The sequence below is a fragment of the Anneissia japonica genome, unplaced genomic scaffold (assembly GCF_011630105.1).
Source record: "Anneissia japonica isolate Jap-2015-1 unplaced genomic scaffold, ASM1163010v1 scaffold288244_len44886_cov118, whole genome shotgun sequence".
In the NCBI taxonomy this organism is placed as follows: Eukaryota; Metazoa; Echinodermata; class Crinoidea; order Comatulida; family Comatulidae; genus Anneissia; species Anneissia japonica.
This window is the reverse complement of record NW_022742895.1, coordinates 33,546-42,818: the sequence shown is the minus strand read 5'-3', so window position 1 is coordinate 42,818 and position 9,273 is coordinate 33,546.

Sequence of the window (9,273 nt, the reverse complement as noted above, 5' to 3'; positions counted from 1 at the left end):
AAATTCGAGGAGGATTGAGATACATGTAACATTGTCAAAGTGTGAAAATTTAGTAAATCATTCAAGTAGGTGTTCAGGTATGCGCCCGGAAGGACGCACGAATACATGATAAGGGTTGATATACAGTACTGCACATTCAATTAGTGGGCCGTAATTCATTTTATATGTTCTGTATTTCCATATAGCAGTTAATTAGTGTTTAAAATGGTTACTGGATATGCCAATGCCCGTTACTCAAAACCTTGGGCGGTTTGGATAATAAATTTATTTTTCTTATAGAACTATATCAGAACATCTTTATAAGAAACTAAAATGAGAGCCTTCGTATAATTCAAGTTTCTTCTTTTATTTTAATTGTATTAATGTTTTCAATAACACTGACTTACCGTTAGTTGTGGCTTCTACAGTGCTACGCTCCAGGTTGGCTAAATGTTTGAATATCATAAAATGAGTATTATCATTGTCAATATACAAGACGATAGATATAATTTAAATTGTAAAAGTAGGCCTATATGAAACAAAGAAATATAAACCGAAACGCAACGCAGATTTGAAAATCCTTGTCTTCATCATCAATAACATCATCACGTCGTCATCATCATCATTATGTTAATTTATAATTATTACTAGATTATATTATTGTTTTTATTCTCATATTGTGATTGCGTGTAATGTAAACTATTATTGTTATTATCTAGTTCGTCATCATCATCATCATCATTTTCATCATCACCACCATTATCGCCAAGGGTAGGAGAAGGGTAGAACGAGTCAGATCACAGACGGACACTACTGCTAGAGTAATATGGCAAAACAAGCGTGTTTATTAACTGATACCAACAAGGTAACCAACAACAACAAACAGCAAAATGGAAGAGAGCGATAAAGTCACACTCGCCGATAGAGGGCGAGTTGTGCTACTGGCGTGACTACTTTTTTTTCCCCTTTAAAACACTTTAAACACCTACAGTAGCACGCACTGATGTCTAAACTAAAACAATGTTTAACAGGCTCTCAAAGAATAGTACAAAGTGTACAGTAATAACATACGTGTACTTAAGGTACTAAAGCCCTAAACTAAAATGCAGTCAGATATGTATTAATCTAATCTAAAATGCAGTCACGGAGCCTGGCAGGAAGACGGTGTCTTCTCTTGGGACATCGTAGAACAGGTTCCGAATGGATAGATGAGTCTGGCTGGAGAATGTTGAAAAGCGAGGACGGCAGGTCCAAGTTTGATGGAGTGAAAATGTCAAGCGGTACAGCAGGGGGAACCGGAGCAGGCTTCTGGGGATGTTCCGTGAGCTTCTCACCGCAAGCACGGGTACATGTGGCCATGGGGGGGAGGGGGATAAGGGGAATTGGAAGTGGGCACAGTAAAACATTCAGAGCGCTTGACGCGATACGAAGTACTCCTGAGCTGTGAGCCAACGAACTTCCGAATACTGCATCAAGCACCATCCACGTCAATCACAAGGTAGCGTTGACGACCCTGGGACTTGTTACCGTCAGCAATGAGATAAACTAGATCTCCAGTTACCGTCAGTAATGAGATAAACTAGATCTCCAATCTGCACAGTAGTATCTGGTGCTGTCCGCAACGTAGAGGCCTTGGACCTTTCGCTATAGGGGTGGTTAGATAAGCGCCGGTCATGTTGGGAAAGCAGAAGCTCGCGATCAGAAACAGGAATTTGCTTGTGCGAGAATTGATCGCACTGTGTCCATATTTCGCGAGCCGACAATCCGCTAGCGCGAATCCGGGTGTTGAGTCGGGCAGTTGCGATGGAGAGGGTACTAGCAGACACCAGGCCGCCGCGCGGATCCTGGCGGAGTAACTCAACTTGCAGTTCTTGAACACCCCTTTCTGCAACTGGGTTCTTGTTGACATTCTTAATTCGCCCAACTTCAACAAATATTCTGTGATCCTTTAATAGCTTGTCGTCGACATGGGCTGCAAAACCTTGAGCAGGATCAGTGCGTATCGTAGCGGGGGGACCATCTAAGGGACGTAATTCAATACATAGACGAAGCAGTGTATCGCATAGGGTGTCGTGGCGCTCGTTTTCAATCAGACAAGACAAAGTGTAGGACGTTACAACCTCCCTTAAAAGAAGTATGAGCTGACATTCACGCTTTATGACATCAGCTGCAAACGCGATTCCAACAACCTCCGGTGGGTCCCCCGTGGTCTGATCAATCATGGTATGAGGTATGCGACGCAAGACAGCACACTGATGACACAAGTCGGAAACTTGGTCAATATACTTGTCTAAATCAAGGGCGAAGAAATAGCGGCGAACAGATAGTTTGAGCTGGTGACTATGGGGGTGGTCGAGACGGATGTGAAGGGCAGTACGGAGACCCTCAATGATAGATCTGGAGACTATGATACATTCCTTAGTAGCTGCCAGAGGCTCACAACGAGGGGCGACTAAAAGGTTGTCCCTGCCAATAGACGCAACATTGAGATATCTTTTGATATCTTTGACATTGGTGATTTCTTAGAGGGACGAGTACCCTGTATTAGGTGAGCACTAACTCTTCTCAGGTCTGAGCACTCATTCTGGAGAGCTAGCCAAGCTGTCATGTTGGTAAAAGGTAACCGGGCATCCCCTAAATTACATCTCGAGTGGAAGTGCGCAGTACGACAGATTCTTCATTATGGTGAACAAAAGAACAAACCTAGCTGGCAGTTGTCAGAGTCACACATGGGTGCATTGCGACTTGCAAAGTCGGAGGGTATGTTAGCTGATCCTGCCAGATGCCTAACAGATACATGGAAAGCAATGGAAAGAAGTGCTTGGATTGGACAATGTACGGGCTAAAGTATTTAGTAGCTAAGGCGATAGCTAGTGCTTCTATCTCACCAACCAAGTTACTTGTCGGGCACGTAATTTAGCACTAAAAAACCCAGTCAGTCGTGGCTTGTCATTGTTAGTAACATAGAGGGTAGCACCTAAGCCATGCTTCTTAACTGAGCCATCAGTGACTACCCACAGCTGGTCGTCAGGATGGGGAAGGACGATCGTTCTGTTTGAGGAAAGAGCAGAATGCGCATCTTTAAAGGCCTCGCGCAAGGTAGTAGACCAAACCAAAACATCTTGTGATTGACGTCCTGAAACGGCATCGTCCAGTGGGGCAAGGAATGAAGCGCATAGGGGAATCACTCGAGCCGGAACCTTATAAGCACCAATGCAGGACCTAAGACCCTTAACGTTTTTAGGAGGGTCGCACGAAGCTAAGGTTTACACCCGATGTGGACTTGCGCGAATATTCCCTTGAGACCATATCCATCCGAGGATGGTAGTAGACTTAGGCCATATGATAGTTTTAGCTGCAGATAATCTGAGTCCAGACTCATACATGGCCTGCAAGAGGCGGTGCCAATTGTGTAGCAGTTTTTCATGGGAGTTGCCTCCACAATACAGATCATCAGCAAGTTTGGCGACAACTCCTTCCTTGAGTAAATCACCCAGAACTCGACAGGTAAGCTCCTCAAGGGCAGTCGCAGACCCTGGCATGCCTATAGCACAACGTGCATAAACTATGACACCTTTAAATGGAGTGGCAACACCACAGTACATTGTACTTCATTGACGCACGGGACAGAGGGATCTGATAAAATGGCTTTGTGAGATCGGTCGTTATGATATGCTTCCACTTAGCGATATGACGCAAGACAGAGTTAACATCTGGCATAAGAGATGTTTGGGGTTTTGCGTACCGTCTAACCTCTGAAAATGCGGTGACAAAGCGAAACCCACCACTAGCTTTCTTAACTAAAAAAGAAGGGTTAATATATTCAACATTAATGTTAAAATCCTCGGGGCGAACAAAAACACCCAGACGTTCGAGCTCATCAAACGTGTCTTGTAGAGCAACCAGTTTGTCGGGCGAGTACTGGGGAACTCGACCTTTACGTTGGGGGGGGGGGTTGAACAGGACCCATGTTAACAACAGCCTGGAAGGGACCAACATTACCATTATAGCCTTTTATCATGGGATCAAAGACGCTATCATACTCTCGATTAAGAGACTGAAACTTACACCTAGCGTCTGATGGTAAAATGCCATTTGGGTCTAACAAAACCTTGTCAGAGTGCGGAAGCAATGGCTGCGACACGGATGGGTTGGCATTAGTTCGTGGTTGTGTTATTTGTACGCTATTGTCTGATGGAGGAACATAGATAGGTCCAACTTGACACAAATGTTCGTGGCGTCGGACTACCTGCGGAAGGTTGGTAAAGTTAGGGATGCGAACTCTGCCAGCTACGCTGGACACAACATAAAAACCGGGCCAAGCTTTCAGCTCATCACCTGGTTGTGTATGGTGTTCAAGCGCAAAGTCAGAGTCTGGAAAAGCAAAAACAGTTGGTAAAGCTACTTCGATTTACTCGCCTGGCCATACAGTTGATGTGGCCGGTGGTGCACGCAGGACTTGCGCACGACGCACAGTAAGATCTGAAGGGTGTTTGAGAGAGCCATAATGGTAGATGTCATCGCCTACGATAACCTGACGCTTAGAAGAGCGAATGGACACATCATTAACCTCCATAAAGGGAGTCCCGCCCAACACATCAACATCTAGCCCCTCGGGGACAAGGCCTTCGAACAGCAAATTTTTCCCATTCCGTGAAAACTGTAGAGAAGTTTCCCCAACTACCTTAAGAGGGGACGAGCCATCAACCTGGTGTGCAGACTGGGAAGACTCCTTAATAACTACCTCTAAGGCAGTAGCTGCAGAAAGTGAAATCATGTTGCCGGTGGCCCACTATCAATAGTGATACGTGCGGTATGATGGTCATGGAATACGTCAATTCATGGGGACTGGCGTACCTGGACATGCATGGTGGTGACAGGAGGCATTTGGCTAATTGGCACTGAATCAATGTTTTCATCACTGTCATCATCGGCGATAACCTGTCTAGATTTAATTATGTATCTGCGATCAGATTTAGGCAGAAAGGGACACTCACTCAGGAAGTGTTGGTCAGGGCGACCACCCTGTTTGCATAGGGGGCATGATCTACGAGTCTGTACTCGGGACTTAAGAGATGGCTGAGGACGTGGTGGAGGAACTGATGTAGAGAACGACATGCGAGGACGAGAGGCAGCTGCACGCATTACGCGAGCGTTCTCTGAAGAGCGAATTTCCTCCAAGAGGGAGTCTAATGCCTGAGAGATTTCCGGTTTAATGGATGCCAAAGTGCGAACACGCAACTCGGTACCATACCGCTGTTTAACCAGACGGGGTAAGTCTTTATTGATGAGGGAGAGCCATGTGAGAACGATCCTATTTTCAAGAGAAGGAGATAATTCTTCATCCTCGGTGATCGGTTCACCATGATGTGTAATTCCACCATCACGACGCAACAAATTATCATCAATAAACGCGATAAGGCGTTGATACAAATCCTCAGGGCGTTAATCTGGTTCTAAAGATATACTGGCCAAGTCGATAAAGTGGGCACCGGTGGACTGAAAACCTTAGTGAAGACAGATCATTTGCCAAATGTGGGGGAGAGAAGTAGAAGTCCTAATAATGGTATTTCTCGATATGACAGGACAGTAATTCGCAATCTGTCTAACATGCTTAGCTTTTGTTGAGCCGTACGGCGACGGTCTTTGGGAATGTCATTCCCATCGTCTACAAAATCGCGCATGGGAGCCGCTCGAGTGTGTGGCCTCCGTGTACTACCAGCAGTCAGAAATCTAGCAAAATTCGGATCTAATGACAAGGTGTATTGGAGGTTCTGTCTCCAATTCTCAAAGAAATTGATAGTTTCTGATTTGGTAATGTGTGACGGAAATGGTCTGCAGTCAGTTGGTTGTTACCATGCGCCAGTGATGTTGGAGTCACAGTACAGCAAAATGAATCTATTAGGCCTAATGCATGAATAAAGTTCGGGGTTTGTCGGGCAGTGAAATGATTATTATACATTTTAAGTATTACCTAAATGCATAAGTGTAAGCTAAATTACGGTGATAAATTTAATTAGCGAAGATATGGAGACAATTATTTTGAAGTTCCCTCTTTCCAAGAGGGGATGCTTTGTGAAAATGAGTACGCCGCGGTACTCATTTTCACAAAGAAACACACACAACTGGTTAGCTAACGATATGCCAATATAATTACACCTATGAAGGAATGTGCAATCACGTTCTGTTGCCTAGCAAACGTCTGTACTGTATGGTGGGGGGGGGGGGGCTACTGATGTACTGCGTAGGAGGACGATGAGGCATAATAATAAGACAAGGCCTAGGCCCAGGCCTAACTAGGCAGTGCAATTATATGTGATAGAAAGTACACTTTCGAAAGAAATAAAATAAAATTAAAATTAAAAAAAACCAGAAAAAAATGACTAATTCAGTTGCAGAGGTACCTTGTTTAAGTATTATACAATGCTAACAATGCGGCTCTTGTAGCCCTAGCTAGGCAAGGCATCTATGTGCAAAGCAGTGGTGTTTGTTTATCCATGAAAAAAGCGCGCCAGGGAAGTTTGCCTTACCAGGAAAAGGTGACGTAATCTAGCATATGACGTACGCACGCTAAATATATTGTGAGTGTGACGTCACCAAAAAATGAATATTTTTATTATAACCAAAATATTAATAACTACAAGGTTTCTGGGCGTAAATTCCCTTAAAACGAATTAAGGGTTGCACAATCTCCTTGCCATACAAATTACAGCTTCCACTGACGTCTCAGTCGAGAAATACGGGTAGCTGAAGTTTTTCTCGAAAATCTGACTACAAAACCATATCGCAATTTCACGTTCCACTTTTGACCCCGAGTTGTGCTTCGCACTCGCCGCTGAGGGCGGCGTTCCAGGAACCCTGCGTCTAGGTGTGTTATTTTTGTTATTTAAAAACTCTAAAATCTGGATTATTTTAGAATTATGATAATATATTATCTATCCTCCATCATCTATCATCATCCATCGTCATCATCATGATCATTACCATCGTCGTAGGCATCGTCAAATCGTAATTAGCATTATATTATTACTGTATTTAGTGTTTTCTTTATTTACAATAATAAAAATAACAACTAAACGATTACTTAAATCTAACCTTGGATGTGTTGGCATTTTCCTTCACTTATATAAACTTCATCAATCGCTATAACTGTTTTAATGTCAGTGCTTTCATTGTAAGCCTGCCCGTAAAACCTTATTGTGTTAGGAGGGCTGCCGTTGATAAATTGCACACGACCATACTGCCAACCGGTGCCCGGGCTGTGCAATGCCATCAGAGCCTTTCCTTTAGAGCCGACATAATGCTTGACAGTTAAACGTTGCTTTCTCTTCATGTAATAGTAGAATTCAATGCAACCATTATTCCAGGTAGGTAAATCAGGACGATCCAAATTTCCAAGCCATTGCGAGCTCTCAGTTTCAATATAGGTATAATAATCTGAATATATGAAAATTGACAAGGACATTACATATTCCTACACAGATTATACAGCATTGTTATATCAATCTTCCATTATCTAATACTGAGGCTACTTAACACAAACACCAAGATATAGGCCCACCCGATTACACTAGTACATGCATATCGTTCACTTTAATGAAAATGAGGTTTTAAGGCCTGCAAAACAACGTTTTCATGAACGCTTTTACAATAATTATAAGATATATTCAAATATAAATATTATAGCCATAATAACAGTAGAATAATGACAAACCATACTAATAATAATATTAATAAAATAATTACTTTCAACCAACTTCCACTTCGGTGAAAAAAAAAGGGTTTCAAATAATAAGACATAAATGACATTGTTCTACTAATAATAAAACAGCATACCATTATTGTAATAGTGATAATGATAATAATAATAATAATAATAATAATAATAATAATAATAATAATAATAATAATAATAATAATAATAATAATAATAATAATAAAAATTGTAGCGTTCGTAAAATGTTTGTCACTGGTGCTGGGAACAGTCATAAAAGTGGGGGAGGCCCCCACCCCAGCAGAAAAAGTGATAATAATAATAAATATAGTAGAACTCCTAATTATATTTTTGATTACTATAAATTATAGATTTATTCTTTGCAAAAATAAGAATCTATACCTGATGAAGTATCATCTTCAATGATTTTCTTTGTAGACCGTTTCCATGGTTGAAAATCAGTACTCGAATCTGGATAAGGTTCCCATCCACTCCATCCACCATTGAAGTCGGAATAAATAATATCTATTTTGACAAAAGAAAACAATCTTTGGTGACAATCTAAACATGTATAAGTACTCTAAGATAAAAATTAAGTGTAGTCGAACTATGTAATAATAAAGTATTAAGCCCAAAAAAGAATTACCTATACTATACACAGAAAGCATGCTATAACAGTACAAGATCAGCTATGGGATGGAAAAAAATGAGGTAAAGTTCGAGTGGATTATTAATATAAATGAAACAATGGCGAAGTATAAAATATTAAACCTCGATTGTATAAAATAACACTGCAGTTGTTAACATAAACGCCGGACACTTTGACATAATTTGAGACATGTACATTTATTCAACGAAATTTTCGGCAGCACCTGCTGCCTTCGTCAGCGTAAGAGTGTCTGAAGGAAGAGATGGTAATTTGGTTGTAATAACTAGATATGATAAACTATATATAATCTTAAACTAATGAACTGTGAAGAGAATAGAAAATCTGTAAGAACAATGTTATGGATCAATGGTCAGAATCAATGATATAGGCCTAAATGATAAACAGAGGACTATAATCTTAAGGCTGTAATAGATATGGCCTATGTGAAGCAGGAAATAGAGCATAAATAGGCATATATATTACTAACTATGTGAAATGGAGATATAAAATCAGGGCATATATGAACAAAAATATAAATATATATGTATTTGGTACACCAAATAAGATAAATGATGTTGTGAGCATTACAAGTGAGAGGAGGTGGGTGTATTGTGATCTTGGTGTTATTGAGTGCTGGTAATGTAATTCGTTGGTCGGTGATGAGAAGATCACAAATATTACAGCGTGCATTCTGACATGGTTGGTTACCTTGAATCGATACATTGCCTCATAACTCAATATTAGTCATTATGGACGTCACGGCTTTGTACACCAATATTACACACAAAGACGGTCTCGTCGCTTGATCCATAACATTGTTCTTACAGATTTTCTATTCTCTTCACAGTTCATTAGTTTAAGATTATATATAGTTTATCATATCTAGTTAATACAGCCAAATTACCATCTCTTCCTTCAGACACTCTTACGC